This window comes from Triticum dicoccoides, chromosome 5B, assembly GCF_002162155.2.
Source record: "Triticum dicoccoides isolate Atlit2015 ecotype Zavitan chromosome 5B, WEW_v2.0, whole genome shotgun sequence".
Taxonomy (NCBI): Eukaryota; Viridiplantae; Streptophyta; class Magnoliopsida; order Poales; family Poaceae; genus Triticum; species Triticum dicoccoides.
The window spans coordinates 562,838,519-562,857,056 of record NC_041389.1 but is presented as its reverse complement, the minus strand read 5'-3'; the positions used below and the strand labels follow the sequence as shown (position 1 = coordinate 562,857,056).

The 18,538-nt window shown below is 42.2% G+C and overlaps 3 pseudogenes; all 3 read left to right on the top strand.

The window, feature by feature from the left end:
* The first annotated feature begins 921 nt into the window (after positions 1 to 921).
* LOC119313248 lies at positions 922 to 1,013 on the top strand (annotated as a pseudogene).
* A 10,026-nt stretch (positions 1,014 to 11,039) lies between these two features.
* Positions 11,040 to 11,131, top strand: LOC119313251 (annotated as a pseudogene).
* A 4,969-nt stretch (positions 11,132 to 16,100) lies between these two features.
* LOC119313250 lies at positions 16,101 to 16,192 on the top strand (annotated as a pseudogene).
* The last annotated feature ends 2,346 nt before the right edge of the window (positions 16,193 to 18,538 follow it).

The following is an 18,538-nucleotide window of genomic DNA, read 5'->3' as shown; positions in this document are numbered from 1 at the left end:
ACTACCTCGCTGTCTTTCTGAGCAATGTTCTCCTCATCACCATCACTACTAAGTCTCAACAGTGACACTGATGACTTCCACCAGTCATGCAGCTCAGCAACACGTGGGATCTTCTCAGGATATTGAAGTATCAACTCTTCTAAATTTGACTCAACCTCTTGTATCTCTCTCCTTGGAATGGCTCCGACTTGCTTAGTTGTATGTGCAGGAGTTGGAATCTCATCTTCACTATTCTTCTCTGAGATACTCTCTTTAACTGTGATAGAGGCAACCACCGGTGGACCTAATGATTTCTTCTTGACAAATAGCCCAGATACCGTTGTAACACAAGTGTGGGAAATTGGTGACACGACTAAATTCCACCAGTCACATAGTTGACTAACACAAGTGAATTTCTCCATATCTTGCTGTCTCAACTTAGCATCAATCAGAGTAGGTTCCTCATAAACATCTTCTTGCAGCTTTGACTCATTCTGGACAGTTTCATTGCCATGAGGTATTGGATCTGCTACTGTGGTTTCCATCTGATCTACAGTAGTTTCATCATCTTGAAAAATATCATAATCATCGTCAAGGATAATTGAAGTAAGATCAATCGTTCTATATGGAGGATCTAATTCAGTTCTGAAATGTTGTTGTCCCCGGAATGAAACATGTTGGTTTTGAATATTAGGCACCATGGATGATTTCTGTTCACTTATGGAACACACAACTTCTGATTGCACGAGGCTTGCAACCTTCGGATTTGAACTAGGCCTTTCATAACCCCATTGCATTTGGTGGAAGGCAATGCTCTCAATGAGAATAATTGCACCCTCGACGGTCTTGTTCATGATTGTTCCACCAGCTGACATATCAATAAGATCTCTTAAAGCATGTGTCAGCCCTCTATAGAATATCTGAAGCACTAACCAATCCTTTTGCCCATGATTAGGACATTTTCTAAGCAAATACTTATATCTCTCCCAAGCTTCATACAAGCTCTCACTACCATCTTGCGCAAAACTGAGGATCTGGTCACGAATTGCAGCTTGCTTGTAAAGTGGAAAATATCTATGCAGGAAAGCTTGTGAAATATCACCCCAAGTGTATGATCTTGATGGCAAAGAATAGTACCAGTCCTTAGCAGCATCTCTGAGAGAGAATGTGAACAACATACACTTGATAGCATCTTGGGAAACGCCATGATACTGGAATGTATTGGCATACTCCAGAACATTACTAATGTGCTCATGAGGGTCTTCATTGGGTAATCCTCTAAACTGATTCTGCAAGACGAGAGCAATAAGTCCAGGCCTCAACTCAAAAAATTTGGCCTCAATAGATGGCCAAATTGGCCCTGTCATCGTGTCCAAACTACTTGGCAACCAAAGATCACGTACTAAAGCCATATGTTCAAGTGCAACTGTCAATCAGCCTACAAATAATAAGATATCCTACACACGCTCACAAACATGAAACATTGGTGAGAGGGTTAGTATCCTAATAAGCCGAAGCAACAAAAAGTAAAAAGGTAAATGAAACACAGAAATAAATTTGACTGGAAATTTAAACAAAAACTATACTAAGCCTAGTCTATAGCTTCGCACAATCGCTCGACGCTAGTCCCCGACAACGGCGCCAAAATGATCAATTGTAATATAGCGGGGTTTTTATGCCCCAAACTATGAGTGTCGTGTTCTCATCGGGGACTAGGCAAATCGATGACGGTGCTTGGCTAAAGCTAGGTAACACAATTCAGATTATGAATGCAAGAAAATAAACCTACACTAAACAAGGTTGTACCCAAAGATCGTCATCAAAGAAAATGCAAAAAGGGCAAAGGAGGTTCAGATTATCTTCAATAATATTTTTGGTATTTTCGTTTTACATGAAAAATAAAATGCTAACACAATAAGGTTGTAGGACAGAACATAAATGTATCACATCACAGACACACACATATGTATATATAACAGGAACTTGAGACAACATAAAAGTCACATGTACTGGAGCTATCACAGGAACTTACAAACTGAAATTTACTGCAGCAAGCAGTACACAAGCTATATGTATAACATAGAGACACCACTGAATCACAAAAGTTTCACAAATTGTAAGCTGAATATTGAACAGTTTTACACATCTCAAGAACACTGAAAGCACATTCAACACAGATGCAGAGGTTCAGAGCTGAACAGTAGCAGAGGTTCAGAAGAGAAACAGCAGCAACGGAGGTGAGAAGAAGAGTGCAGAGCAGGAACGTGGGAAAGATGAGCAGCAGCAGTTTTAAGAGGAGGAGCAGCAGAGGCGTGGGGAAAGGGACTAGCAGCAGGCGAAGGAGAAGGAGCAGCAGGTCGAGGCGCTAGAAAAGGGGAGCAGTAGCAAGGGGAGAAGAAAGGCAGCAGCACAGGGGCGCAAGCAAGAGCAGCAGCAGAGGCAAGGGAAGAAGGACGGCAGCAGGGAAACTCTCGCGCGGAGGTGTTCAGTGGTGCGGTGGTGATGGATGGCGGCGGTGTGGAGCGTGTGGAGGTGCTAGGTGGCGCTGGGTGTTGGTGCTGGTGATGGATGGCGCAGCGGCGCTGATGTGGATGGTGGCGCAGCGGAGATGGATGGAGATGGTGGTGGCTGGGCTGCAGAGGCGCACCACCACGCCGGCCTGGCCGTGGCAGCGGCCTGAGGTGGAAGAAGTGGTGGGGGAGAAGAGAGATGGAGATATGGCCAGGCCCGATCAGATCCCTCCAGTGCCTAGGGATTTTGTTCCCCTCCTCTCATCTGCACTTTGTGATTTGGCCCTCTTTCTTCTCTTCTTTCTTCACAAGAAGGTCCTCCCACTTCTTTACCTAGCCTCCTGGTTACTTCTCTTCATCTCACACAAGTCTCTTCTTCCTTCTCTTCTCTTCTTCACTCTTCTCGATAGCCACATAGACGGAATCTTGATGATTATTAGTGCCTTTGCGCACATTTCTGCAAGATAGACCAAAGACTAGTAAATGATCCTTTTTGATGATTATCAAGCAATATTCAATCAATCATGGCAAGAATGGACGAATATGTCACGATAGAAGCTATATTTGAGTACCAAAATTATATATGTGAAATATACTTATCAAGTTCCCCCATAACTAAATCTTTGCTTGTCCTCAAGCAAAGGCATATGACAAGAGCAAGAATGTGAACAGTGAACTGAGTAAAGAATGTCCAAGTGAAGTAGATCTCTAAACAATGCATGCTTTTGGACTTAGCTGGTGAAAATTGATGGTTAAGAGTGCTACAAAGCAGTAGGATACTGGTAAGCATGACCATCTTAAACTTTTACAATGATAAAAGAGGACCAACAAGTTTAAATGATGATTGCGCCAAATGATTCCTAAAGAGAGCATGATCCCGAGAACAAAAAGAACTGGAATTAAATCTCTTATTTGCAGAAATATAACTTTGTGGTTGAACCACTTATTGAATTTGAAGGAAGTAATGATAATATTTTATTGATCTCACCAAAGGAACATACCACCAATCCCGAGAACATGGTATACACCCGGCTTGACCAATTATATAGTTTTCTTGTTTGTCTCCCCAAAGGAACATACCACCGATCCCGAGAACATGGTATACACCTGGTTCGACAATTACATTTTTATAATAATTACTGCCCAAGCTAACTCGATTTCACATGCCACCGATCCCAAGAACATGACATGCTACTATAGGTAGTCAGACTAATTTATTCATTATTACTTATCTTAAATGAACAATGCATAAGCACAAAAACAGGAATCGTCACTTCTCCATGTCTGGTTCACATGCTACCGATCCAGGGAACATAGCATGCTATTCCATAGTGGTTAGGTGATTGCTCTCAATGGGAACACACTTGGCACAAATTCAGCATCTAAACGTGGTGATCTAGGTGTATCATAGTAAATGCAGAAAATGATTTAGTTTTCTAGTGTACTAGGGATTTGAGCACTCAGAACTAATAGCTTTCACTACTTTCAGCAGAGCAAACAGGGTGTAGATCACTAGTTACAAGGCATTCAACAATTAGTTCGCATATTCTCATCAAGCACCATATGTCAAAGGTGAAATTCAGTGGGACAACATTTAAGAAATGGCACAAGCAACCCAAATAGCAATTTAATTCAGCAAGCATCAATGGATGATATACTCAGAATGGGTCATGAAACAGCTAACCGGACACTATGAAGTAGCACTCGCTTGATCACTCTCTAAGATGTAGCTCTTCTCTTTTTGCTTCTCTATCCTCATGCCTGCTCCAGCTTCTCTCTTCATGTGTGCTCCTTGCTTCTCCTCATCCCCATGCCATGGGTCCACCGGGGTCCCAGGGAATGTCATCTCGAACTTGGTCAGCATGTAGTGGATCGTGCACAAGCAACAACCTGAAAGAGCACTCAACCAAGGAAACAATACAAGTGACAAGGGTAATGCCCTCTAAATCATCTATAGAGTACCCAATTACATAAGCATAGCTATAAAGCACATGTTTAGGACGGTACAAATCAGTAAGCTCAATGCTAACATGAGGATGATATTTATCATTAAGCTCAAGACTAACATGGGAATGATATGTTTCATTAAGCATAGAACTAGCACGAGGAAAGTAACTATGATCATCACAAATGAGAGTAATGCCACTAACAGGGTCTGTATGATCATGTCCAAGCAAATAGTTTTTCAAATCTACCTTAAGTGATGGCATCATGCAATGCAAGTTAGAAGCAAAGAAATCACAAGGGAGCATGTCATCAAGAGGATTGGGTAAACCTGACACATCGCGCTCATGTATGACAATAGGCCAATGAATCTCAGGTTCTTCATCTTCATCTACAGCAGCATCTTGTACTTCTTCAGGAGTAGTAGATGATGAGTTTTCAACTTGATCACTTGGAAATTGCAGCTCTTGATCATCTTGTTCCTTGTCTTCTTGTAAATCTTTTTCAAGTTGAGGACTCTCTTCCTCTGGATCTTCTATGGTGCTACTACCAGCAACACTTAATTGAGTCTGAAGTGTCCCCATATGTGAATATTCACTAACATGATCTGGTAGGGGTGCTGAGATCACTACCTCGCTGTCTTTCTGAGCAATGTTCTCCTCATCACCATCACTACTAAGTCTCAACAGTGACACTGATGACTTCCACCAGTCATGCAGCTCAGCAACACGTGGGATCTTCTCAGGATATTGAAGTATCAACTCTTCTAAATTTGACTCAACCTCTTGTATCTCTCTCCTTGGAATTGCTCCGACTTGCTTAGTTGTATGTGCAGGAGTTGGAATCTCATCTTCACTATTCTTCTCTGAGATACTCTCTTTAACTGTGATAGAGGCAACCACCGGTGGAGCTAATGATTTCTTCTTGACAAATAGCCCAGATACCGTTGTAACACAAGTGTGAGCAATTGGTGACACGACTAAATTCCACCAGTCACATAGTTGACTAACACAAGTGAATTTCTCCATATCTTGTTGTCTCAACTTAGCATCAATCAGAGTAGGTTCCTCATAAACATCTTCTTGCAGCTTTGACTCATTCTGGACAGTTTCATTGCCATGAGGTATTGGATCTGCTACTTTGGTTTCCATCTGATCTACAGTAGTTTCATCATCTTGAAAAATATCATAATCATCGTCAAGGATAATTGAAGTAAGATCAATCGTTCTATATGGAGGATCTAATTCAGTTCTGAAATGTTGTTGTCCCCGGAATGAAACATGCTGGTTTTGAATATTAGGCACCATGGATGATTTCTGTTCACTTATGGAACACACAACTTCTGATTGGACGAGGCTTGCAACCTTCGGATTTGAACTAGGCCTTTCATAACCCCATTGCATTTGGTGGAAGGCAATGCTCTCAATGAGAATAATTGCACCCTCGACGGTCTTGTTCATGATTGTTCCACCAGCTGACATATCAATAAGATCTCTTAAAGCATGTGTCAGCCCTCTATAGAATATCTGAAGCACTAACCAATCCTTTTGCCCATGATTAGGACATTTTCTAAGCAAATACTTATATCTCTCCCAAGCTGCATACAAGCTCTCACTACCATCTTGCTCAAAACTGACGATCTGGTCACGAATTGCAGCTTGCTTGTAAAGTGGAAAATATCTATGCAGGAAAGCTTGTGAAATATCACCCCAAGTGTATGATCTTGATGGCAAAGAATAGTACCAGTCCTTAGCAGCATCTCTGAGAGAGAATGTGAACAACATACACTTGATAGCATCTTGGAAACGCCATGATACTGGACTGTATTGGCATACTCCAGAACATTACTAATGTGCTCATGAGGGTCTTCATTGGGTAATCCTCTAAACTGATTCTGCAAGATGAGAGCAATAAGTCCAGGCCTCAACTCAAAAAATTTGGCCTCAATAGATGGCCAAATTGGCCCTGTCATCGTGTCCAAACTACTTGGCAACCAAAGATCACGTACTAAAGCCATATGTTCAAGTGCAACTGTCAATCAGCCTACAAATAAGAAGATATCCTACACACGCTCACAAACATGAAACATTGGTGAGAGGGTTAGTATCCTAATAAGCCGAAGCAACAAAAAGTAAAAAGGTAAAAGAAACACAGAAATAAATTTGACTGGAAATTTAAACAAAAACTATACTAAGCCTAGTCTATAGCTTCGCACAATCGCTCGACGCTAGTCCCCGACAACGGCGCCAAAATGATCAATTGTAATATAGCGGGGTTTTTATGCCCCAAACTATGAGTGTCGTGTTCTCATCGGGGACTAGGCAAATCGATGACGGTGCTTGGCTAAAGCTAGGTAACACAATTCAGATTATGAATGCAAGAAAATAAACCTACACTAAACAAGGTTGTACCCAAAGATCGTCATCAAAGAAAATGCAAAAAGGGCAAAGGAGGTTCAGATTATCTTCAATAATATTTTTGGTATTTTCGTTTTACATGAAAAATAAAATGCTAACACAATAAGGTTGTAGGACAGAACATAAATGTATCACATCACAGACACACACATATGTATATATAACAGGAACTTGAGACAACATAAAAGTCACATGTACTGGAGCTATCACAGGAACTTACAAACTGAAATTTACTGCAGCAAGCAGTACACAAGCTATATGTATAACATAGAGACACCACTGAATCACAAAAGTTTCACAAATTGTAAGCTGAATATTGAACAGTTTTACACATCTCAAGAACACTGAAAGCACATTCAACACAGATGCAGAGGTTCAGAGCTGAACAGTAGCAGAGGTTCAGAAGAGAAACATCAGCAACGGAGGTGAGAAGCAGAGTGCAGAGCAGGAACGTGGGAAAGATGAGCAGCAGCAGTTTTAAGAGGAGGAGCAGCAGAGGCGTGGGGAAAGGGACTAGCAGCAGGCGAAGGAGAAGGAGCAGCAGGTCGAGGCGCTAGAAAAGGGGAGCAGTAGCAAGGGGAGAAGAAAGGCAGCAGCACAGGGGCGCAAGCAAGAGCAGCAGCAGAGGCAAGGGAAGAAGGACGGCAGCAGGGAAACTCTCGCGCGGAGGTGTTCAGTGGTGCGGTGGTGATGGATGGCGGCGGTGTGGAGCGTGTGGAGGTGCTAGGTGGCGCTGGGTGTTGGTGCTGGTGATGGATGGCGCAGCGGCGCTGATGTGGATGGTGGCGCAGCGGAGATGGATGGAGATGGTTGTGGCTGGGCTGCAGAGGTGCACCACCACGCCGGCCTGGCCGTGGCAGCGGCCTGAGGTGGAAGAAGTGGTGGGGGAGAAGAGAGATGGAGATATGGCCAGGCCCGATCGGATCCCTCAAGCGCCTAGGGATTTTGTTCCCCTCCTCTCATCTGCACTTTGTGATTTGGCCCTCTTTCTTCTCTTCTTTCTTCACAAGAAGGTCCTCCCACTTCTTTACCTAGCCTCCTGGTTACTTCTCTTCATCTGACAAAGTCTTTTCTTCCTTCTCTTCTCTTCTTCACTCTTCTCGATAGCCACATAGACGGAATCTTGACGATTATTAGTGCCTTTGCGCACATTTCTGCAAGATAGACCAAAGACTAGTAAATGATCCTTTTTGATGATTATCAAGCAATATTCAATCAATCCTGGCAAGAATGGACGAATATGTCACGATAGAAGCTATATTTGAGTACCAAAATTATATATGTGAAATATACTTATCAAGTTGCCCCGTACTTAAATCTTTGCTTGTCCTCAAGCAAAGGCATATGACAAGAGCAAGAATGTGAACAGTGAACTGAGTAAAGAATGTCCAAGTGAAGTAGATCTCTAAACAATGCATGCTTTTGGACTTAGCTAGTGAAAATTGATGGTTAAGAGTGCTACAAAGCAGTAGGATACTGGTAAGCATGACCATCTTAAACTTTTACAATGATAAAAGAGGACCAACAGGTTTAAATGATGATTGCGCCAAATGATTCCTAAAGAGAGCATGATCCCGAGAACAAAAAGAACTGGAATTAAATCTCTTATTTGCAGAAATATAACTTTGTGGTTGAACCACTTATTGAATTTGAAGGAAGTAATGATAATATTTTATTGATCTCACCAAAGGAACATACCACCAATCCCGAGAACATGGTATACACCCGGCTTGACCAATTATATAGTTTTCTTGTTTGTCTCCCCAAAGGAACAAACCACCGATCCCGAGAACATGTTATACACCTGGTCCGACAATTACATTTTTATAATAATTACTGCCCAAGCTAACCCGATTTCACATGCCACCGATCCCAAGAACATGACATGCTACTCTAGGTAGTCAGACTAATTTATTCATTATTACTTATCTTAAATGAACAATGCATAAGCACAAAAACAGGAATCATCACTTCTCCATGTCTGGTTCACATGCTACCGATCCAGGGAACATAGCATGCTATTCCATAGTGGTTAGGTGATTGCTCTCAATGGGAACACACTTGGCACAAATTCAGCATCTAAACATGGTGATCTAGGTGTATCATAGTAAATGCAGAAAATGATTTAGTTTTCTAGTGTACTAGGGATTTGAGCACTCAGAACTAATAGCTTTTACTACTTTCAGCAGAGCAAACAGGGTGTAGATCACTAGTTACAAGGCATTCAACAATTAGTTCGCATATTCTCATCAAGCACCATATGTCAAAGGTGAAATTCAGTGGGACAACATTTAAGAAATGGCACAAGCAACCCAAATAGCAATTTAATTCAGCAAGCATCAATGGATGATATACTCAGAATGGGTCATGAAACAGCTAACCGGGCACTATGAAGTAGCACTCGCTTGATCACTCTCTAAGCTGTAGCTCTTCTCTTTTTGCTTCTCTATCCTCATGCCTGCTCCAGCTTCTCTCTTCATGTGTGCTCCTTGCTTCTCCTCATCCCCATGCCATGGGTCCACCGGGGTCCCAGGGAATGTCATCTCGAACTTGGTCAGCATGTAGTGGATCGTGCACAAGCAACAACCTGAAAGAGCACTCAACCAAGGAAACAATACAAGTGACAAGGGTAATGCCCTCTAAATCATCTATAGAGTACCCAATTACATAAGCATAGCTATAAAGCACATGTTGAGGACGGTACAAATATGTAAGCTCAATGCTAACATGAGGATGATATTTATCATTAAGCTCAAGACTAACATGGGAATGATATGTTTCATTAAGCATAGAACTAGCACGAGGAAAGTAACTGTGATCATCACAAATGAGAGTAATGCCACTAACAGGGTCTGTATGATCATGTCCAAGCAAATAGTTTTTCAAATCTACCTTAAGTGATGGCATCATGCAATGCAAGTTAGAAGCAAAGAAATCACAAGGGAGCATGTCATCAAGAGGATTGGGTAAACCTGACACATCGCGCTCATGTATGACAATAGGCCAATGAATCTCAGGTTCTTCATCTTCATCTACAGCAGCATCTTGTACTTCTTCAGGAGTAGTAGATGATGAGTTTTCAACTTGATCACTTGGAAATTGCAGCTCTTGATCATCTTGTTCCTTGTCTTCTTGTAAATCTTTTTCAAGTTGAGGACTCTCTTCCTCTAGATCTTCTATGGTGCTACTACCAGCAACACTTAATTGAGTCTGAAGTGTCCCCATATGTGAATATTCACTAACATGATCTGGTAGGGGTGCTGAGATCACTACCTCGCTGTCTTTCTGAGCAATGTTCTCCTCATCACCATCACTACTAAGTCTCAACAGTGACACTGATGACTTCCACCAGTCATGCAGCTCAGCAACACGTGGGATCTTCTCAGGATATTTAAGTATCAACTCTTCTAAATTTGACTCAACCTCTTGTATCTCTCTCCTTGGAATGGCTCCGACTTGCTTAGTTGTATGTGCAGGAGTTGGAATCTCATCTTCACTATTCTTCTCTGAGATACTCTCTTTAACTGTGATAGAGGCAACCACCGGTGGAGCTAATGATTTCTTCTTGACAAATAGCCCAGATACCGTTGTAACACAAGTGTGGGCAATTGGTGACACGACTAAATTCCACCAGTCACATAGTTGACTAACACAAGTGAATTTCTCCATATCTTGCTGTCTCAACTTAGCACCAATCAGAGTAGGTTCCTCATAAACATCTTCTTGCAGCTTTGACTCATTCTGGACAGTTTCATTGCCATGAGGTATTGGATCTGCTACTGTGGTTTCCATCTGATCTACAGTAGTTTCATCATCTTGAAAAATATCATAATCATCATCAAGGATAATTGAAGTAAGATCAATCGTTCTATATGGAGGATCTAATTCAGTTCTGAAATGTTGTTGTCCCCGGAATGAAACATGCTCGTTTTGAATATTAGGCACCATGGATGATTTCTGTTCACTTATGGAACACACAACTTCTGATTGCACGAGGCTTGCAACCTTCGGATTTGAACTAGGCCTTTCATAACCCCATTGCATTTGGTGGAAGGCAATGCTCTCAATGAGAATAATTGCACCCTCGACGGTCTTGTTCATGATTGTTCCACTAGCTGACATATCAGTAAGATCTCTTAAAGCATGTGTCAGCCCTCTATAGAATATCTGAAGCACTAACCAATCCTTTTGCCCATGATTAGGACATTTTCTAAGCAAATACTTATATCTCTCCCAAGCTGCATACAAGCTCTCACTACCATCTTGCGCAAAACTGAGGATCTGGTCACGAATTGCAGCTTGCTTGTAAAGTGGAAAATATCTATGCAGGAAAGCTTGTGAAATATCACCCCAAGTGTATGATCTTGATGGCAAAGAATAGTACCAGTCCTTAGCAGCATCTCTGAGAGAGAATGTGAACAACATACACTTGATAGCATCTTGGGAAACGCCATGATACTGGACTGTATTGGCATACTCCAGAACATTACTAATGTGCTCATGAGGGTCTTCATTGGGTAATCCTCTAAACTGATTCTGCAAGACGAGAGCAATAAGTCCAGGCCTCAACTCAAAATTTTTGGCCTCAATAGATGGCCAAATTGGCCCTGTCATCGTGTCCAAACTACTTGGCAACCAAAGATCACGTACTAAAGCCGTATGTTCAAGTGCAACTGTCAATCACCCTACAAATAATAAGATATCATACACACGCTCACAAACATGAAACATTGGTGAGAGGGTTAGTATCCTAATAAGCCGAAGCAACAAAAAGTAAAAAGGTAAAAGAAACACAGAAATAAATTTGACTGGAAATTTAAACAAAAACTATACTAAGCCTAGTCTATAGCTTCGCACAATCGCTCGACGCTAGTCCCCGGCAACGGCGCCAAAATGATCAATTGTAATATAGCGGGGTTTTTACGCCCCAAACTACGAGTGTCGTGTGCTCATGAGGGACTAGGCAAATCGATGACGGTGCTTGGCTAAAGCTAGGTAACACAATTCAGATTATGAATGCAAGAAAATAAACCTACACTAAACAAGGTTGTACCCAAAGATCGTCACCAAAGAAAATGCAAAAAGGGCAAAGGAGGTTCAGATTATCTTCAATAATATTTTTGGTATTTTCGTTTTACATGAGAAATAAAATGCTAACACAATAAGGTTGTAGGACAGAACATAAATGTATCACATCACAGACACACACATATGTATATATATAACAGGAACTTGAGACAACATAAAAGTCACATGTACTGGAGCTATCACAGGAACTTACAAACTGAAATTTACTGCAGCAAGCAGTACACAAGCTATATGTATAACATAGAGACACCACTGAATCACAAAAGTTTCACAAATTGTAAGCTGAATATTGAACAGTTTTACACATCTCAAGAACACTGAAAGCACATTCAACACAGATGCAGAGGTTCAGAGCTGAACAGTAGCAGAGGTTCAGAAGAGAAACAGCAGCAACGGAGGTAAGAAGCAGAGTGCAGAGCAGGAACGTGGGAAAGAAGAGCAGCAGCAGTTTTAAGAGGAGGAGCAGTAGAGGCGTGGGGAAAGGGACTAGCAGCAGGCGAAGGAGAAGGAGCAGCAGATTGAGGCGCTAGAAAAGGGGAGCAGTAGCAAGGGGAGAAGAAAGGCAGCAGCACAGGGGCGCAAGCAAGAGCAGCAGCAGAGGCAAGGGAAGAAGGACGGCAACAGGGAAACTCTCGCGCGGAGGTGTTCAGTGGTGCGGTGTTGATGGATGGCGGCGGTGTGGAGCGTGTGGAGGTGCTGGGTGGCGCTGGGTGTTGGTGCTGGTGATGGATGGCGCAGCGGCGCTGATGTGGATGGTGGCGCAGCGGAGATGGATGGAGATGGTGGTTGCTGGGCTGCAGAGGCGCACCACCACGCCGGCCTGGCCGAGACAGCGGTCTGAGGTGGAAGAAGTGGTGGGGGAGAAGAGAGATGGAGATATGGCCAGGCCCGATCGGATCCCTCCAGCGCCTAGGGATTTTGTTCCCCTCCTCTCATCTGCACTTTGTGATTTGGCCCTCTTTCTTCTCTTCTTTCTTCGCAAGAAGGTCCTCCCACTTCTTTACCTAGCCCCCTGGTTACTTCTCTTCATCTCACACAAGTCTCTTCTTCCTTCTCTTCTCTTCTTCACTCTTCTCGATAGCCACATAGACGGAATCTTGATGATTATTAGTGCCTTTGCGCACATTTCTGCAAGATAGACCAAAGACTAGTAAATGATCCTTTTTGATGATTATCAAGCAATATTTAATCAATCATGGCAAGAATGGACGAATATGTCACGATAGAAGCTATATTTGAGTACCAAAATTATATATGTGAAATATACTTATCAAGTTCCCCCACACTTAAATCTTTGCTTGTCCTCAAGCAAAGGCATATGACAAGAGCAAGAATGTGAACAGTGAACTGAGTAAAGAATGTCCAAGTAAAGTAGATCTCTAAACAATGCATGCTTTTGGACTTAGCTAGTGAAAATTGATGGTTAAGAGTGCTACAAAGCAGTAGGATACTGGTAAGCATGACCATTTTAAACTTTTACAATGATAAAAGAGGACCAACAAGTTTAAATGATGATTGCGCCAAATGATTCCTAAAGAGAGCATGATCCCGAGAACAAAAAGAACTGGAATTAAATCTCTTATTTGCAGAAATATAACTTTGTGGTTGAACCACTTATTGAATTTGAAGGAAGTAATGATAATATTTTATTGATCTCACCAAAGGAACATACCACCGATCCCGAGAACATGGTATACACCCGGCTCGACCAATTATATAGTTTTCTTGTTTGTCTCCCCAAAGGAACATACCACCGATCCCGAGAACATGGTATACACCTGGTTCGACAATTACATTTTTATAATAATTACTGCCCAAGCTAACCCGATTTCACATGCCACCGATCCCAAGAACATGACATGCTACTGTAGGTAGTCAGACTAATTTATTCATTATTACTTATCTTAAATGAACAATGCATAAGCACAAAAACAGGAATCATCACTTCTCCATGTCTGGTTCACATGCTACCGATCCAGGGAACATAGCATGCTATTCCATAGTGGTTAGGTGATTGCTCTCAATGGGAACACACTTGGCACAAATTCAGCATCTAAACATGGTGATCTAGGTGTATCATAGTAAATGCAGAAAATGATTTAGTTTCTAGTGTACTAGGGATTTGAGCACTCAGAACTAATAGCTTTCACTACTTTCAGCAGAGCAAACAGGGTGTAGATCACTAGTTACAAGGCATTCAACAATTAGTTCGCATATTCTCATCAAGCACCATATGTCAAAGGTGAAATTCAGTGGGACAACATTTAAGAAATGGCACAAGCAACCCAAATAGCAATTTAATTCAGCAAGCATCAATGGATGATATACTCAGAATGGGTCATGAAACAGCTAACCGGGCACTATGAAGTAGCACTCGCTTGATCACTCTCTAAGCTCCAGCTCTTCTCTTTTTGCTTCTCTATCCTCATGCCTGCTCCAGCTTCTCTCTTCATGTGTGCTCCTTGCTTCTCCTCATCCCCATGCCATGGGTCCACCGGGGTCCCAGGGAATGTCATCTCGAACTTGGTCAGCATGTAGTGGATCGTGCACAAGCAACAACATGAAACAGCACTCAACCAAGGAAACAATACAAGTGACAAGGGTAATGCCCTCTAAATCATCTATAGAGTACCCAATTACATAAGCATAGCTATAAAGCACATGTTTAGGACGGTACAAATCAGTAAGCTCAATGCTAACATGAGGATGATATTTATCATTAAGCTCAAGACTAACATGGGAATGATATGTTTCATTAAGCATAGAACTAGCACGAGGAAAGTAACTGTGATCATCACAAATGAGAGTAATGCCACTAACAGGGTCTGTATGATCATGTCCAAGAAAATAGTTTTTCAAATCTACCTTAAGTGATGGCATCATGCAATTCAAGTTAGAAGCAAAGAAATCACAAGGGACCATGTCATCAAGAGGATTGGGTAAACCTGACACATCGCGCTCATGTATGACAATAGGCCAATGAATCTCAGGTTCTTCATCTTCATCTATAGCAGCATCTTGTACTTCTTCAGGAGTAGTAGATGATGAGTTTTCAACTTGATCACTTGGAAATTGCAGCTCTTGATCATCTTGTTCCTTGTCTTCTTGTAAATCTTTTTCAAGTTGAGGACTCTCTTCCTCTAGATCTTCTATGGTGCTACTACCAGCAACACTTAATTGAGTCTGAAGTGTCCCCATATGTGAATATTCACTAACATGATCTGGTAGGGGTGCTGAGATCACTACCTCGCTGTCTTTCTGAGCAATGTTCTCCTCATCACCATCACTACTAAGTCTCAACAGTGACACTGATGACTTCCACCAGTCATGCAGCTCAGCAACACGTGGGATCTTCTCAGGATATTGAAGTATCAACTCTTCTAAATTTGACTCAACCTCTTGTATCTCTCTCCTTGGAATGGCTCCGACTTGCTTAGTTGTATGTGCAGGAGTTGGAATCTCATCTTCACTATTCTTCTCTGAGATACTCTCTTTAACTGTGATAGAGGCAACCACCGGTGGAGCTAATGATTTCTTCTTGACAAATAGCCCAGATACCGTTGTAACACAAGTGTGGGCAATTGGTGACACGACTAAATTCCACCAGTCACATAGTTGACTAACACAAGTGAATTTCTCCATATCTTGCTGTCTCAACTTAGCATCAATCAGAGTAGGTTCCTCATAAACATCTTCTTGCAGCTTTGACTCATTCTGGACAGTTTCATTGCCATGAGGTATTGGATCTGCTACTGTGGTTTCCATCTGATCTACAGTAGTTTCATCATCTTGAAAAATATCATAATCATCATTAAGGATAATTGAAGTAAGATCAATCGTTCTATATGGAGGATCTAATTCAGTTCTGAAATGTTGTTGTCCCCGGAATGAAACATGCTGGTTTTGAATATTAGGCACCATGGATGATTTCTGTTCACTTATGGAACACACAACTTCTGATTGCACGAGGCTTGCAACCTTCGGATTTGAACTAGGCCTTTCATAACCCCATTGCATTTGGTGGAAGGCAATGCTCTCAATGAGAATAATTGCACCCTCGACGGTCTTGTTCATGATTGTTCCACCAGCTGACATATCAATAAGATCTCTTGAAGCATGTGTCAGCCCTCTATAGAATATCTGAAGCACTAACCAATCCTTTTGCCCATGATTAGGACATTTTCTAAGCAAATACTTATATCTCTCCCAAGCTGCATACAAGCTCTCACTACCATCTTGCGCAAAACTGAGGATCTGGTCACGAATTGCAGCTTGCTTGTAAAGTGGAAAATATCTATGCAGGAAAGCTTGTGAAATATCACCCCAAGTGTATGATCTTGATGGCAAAGAATAGTACCAGTCCTTAGCAGCATCTCTGAGAGAGAATGTGAACAACATACACTTGATAGCATCTTGGGAAACGCCATGATACTGGACTGTATTGGCATACTCCAGAACATTACTAATGTGCTCATGAGGGTCTTCATTGGGTAATCCTCTAAACTGATTCTGCAAGACGAGAGCAATAAGTCCAGGCCTCAACTCAAAATTTTTGGCCTCAATAGATGGCCAAATTGGCCCTGTCATCGTGTCCAAACTACTTGGCAACCAAAGATCACGTACTAAAGCCATATGTTCAAGTGCAACTGTCAATCAGCCTACAAATAAATAAGATATCCTACACACGCTCACAAACATGAAACATTGGTGAGAGGGTTAGTATCCTAATAAGCCGAAGCAACAAAAAGTAAAAAGGTAAAAGAAACACAAAAATAAATTTGACTGGAAATTTAAACAAAAACTATACTAAGCCTAGTCTATAGCTTCGCACAATTGCTCGACGCTAGTCCCCGGCAACGGCGCCAAAATGATCAATTGTAATATAGCGGGGTTTTTACGCCCCAAACTACGAGTGTCGTGTTCTCATCAGGGACTAGGAAAATCGATGACGGTGCTTGGCTAAAGCTAGGTAACACAATTCAGATTATGAATGCAAGAAAATAAACCTACACTAAACAAGGTTGTACCCAAAGATCGTCACCAAAGAAAATGTAAAAAGGGCAAAGGAGGTTCAGATTATCTTCAATAATATTTTTGGTATTTTCGTTTTACATGAGAAATAAAATGCTAACACAATAAGGTTGTAGGACAGAACATAAATGTATCACATCACAGACACACACATATGTATATATATAACAGGAACTTGAGACAACATAAAAGTCACATGTACTGGAGCTATCACAGGAACTTACAAACTGAAATTTACTGCAGCAAGCAGTACACAAGCTATATGTATAACATAGAGACACCACTGAATCACAAAAGTTTTACAAATTGTAAGCTGAATATTGAACAGTTTTACACATCTCAAGAACACTGAAAGCACATTCAACACAGATGCAGAGGTTCAGAGCTGAACAGTAGCAGAGGTTCAGAAGAGAAACAGCAGCAACGGAGGTGAGAAGCAGAGTGCAGAGCAGGAACGTGGGAAAGAAGAGCAGCAGCAGTTTTAAGAGGAGGAGCAGCAGAGGAGTGGGGAAAGGGACTAGCAGCAGGCGAAGGAGAAGGAGCAGCAGGTTGAGGCGCTAGAAAAGGGGAGCAGTAGCAAGGGGAGAAGAAAGGCAGCAGCACAGGGGCGCAAGCAAGAGCAGCAGCAGAGGCAAGGGAAGAAGGACGGCAGCAGGGAAACTCTCGCGCGGAGGTGTTCAGTGGTGCGGTGGTGATGGATGGCGGCGGTGTGGAGCGTGTGGAGGTGCTGGGTGGCGCTGGGTGTTGGTGCTGGTGATGGATGGCGCAGCGGCGCTGATGTGGATGGTGGCGCAGCGGAGATGGATGGAGATGGTGGTGGCTGGGCTGCAGAGGCGCACCACCACGCCAGCCTGGCCGTGACAGCGGCCTGAGGTGGAAGAAGTGGTGGGGGAGAAGAGAGATGGAGATATGGCCAGGCCCGATCGGATCCCTCCAGCGCCTAGGGATTTTGTTCCCCTACTCTCATCTGCACTTTGTGATTTGGCCCTCTTTCTTCTCTTCTTTCTTCACAAGAAGGTCCTCCCACTTCTTTACCTAGCCCCCTGGTTACTTCTCTTCATCTCACACAAGTCTCTTCTTCCTTCTCTTCTCTTCTTCACTCTTCTCGATAGCCACATAGACGGAATCTTGACGATTATTAGTGCCTTTGCGCACATTTCTGCAAGATAGACCAAAGACTAGTAAATGATCCTTTTTGATGATTATCAAGCAATATTCAATCAATCATGGCAAGAATGGACGAATATGTCACGATAGAAGCTATATTTGAGTACCAAAATTATATATGTGAAATATACTTATCAACTAGCAGCATGGTAATGTGGTATGTATTCATACGCGTTAAAAATCTGTGTACCATTAAATGTCATGCTGGTGGATATCGCAAAGGTGGGGTACGGGGCAGATGTCGCTTCAAAGATTATGGCTTGAGTGGTGTCAGGAATGCGAGTGAGCTATATTTTCTGGAAAGTGGTTAGTTGTCCGATGGCCAGGGCTTGCTCCCCTTTTCAAAAAAAAGTTTTCAATGTTCATTCTTGCATGTATGCTTTGCTATTGTTGCATCTCCAG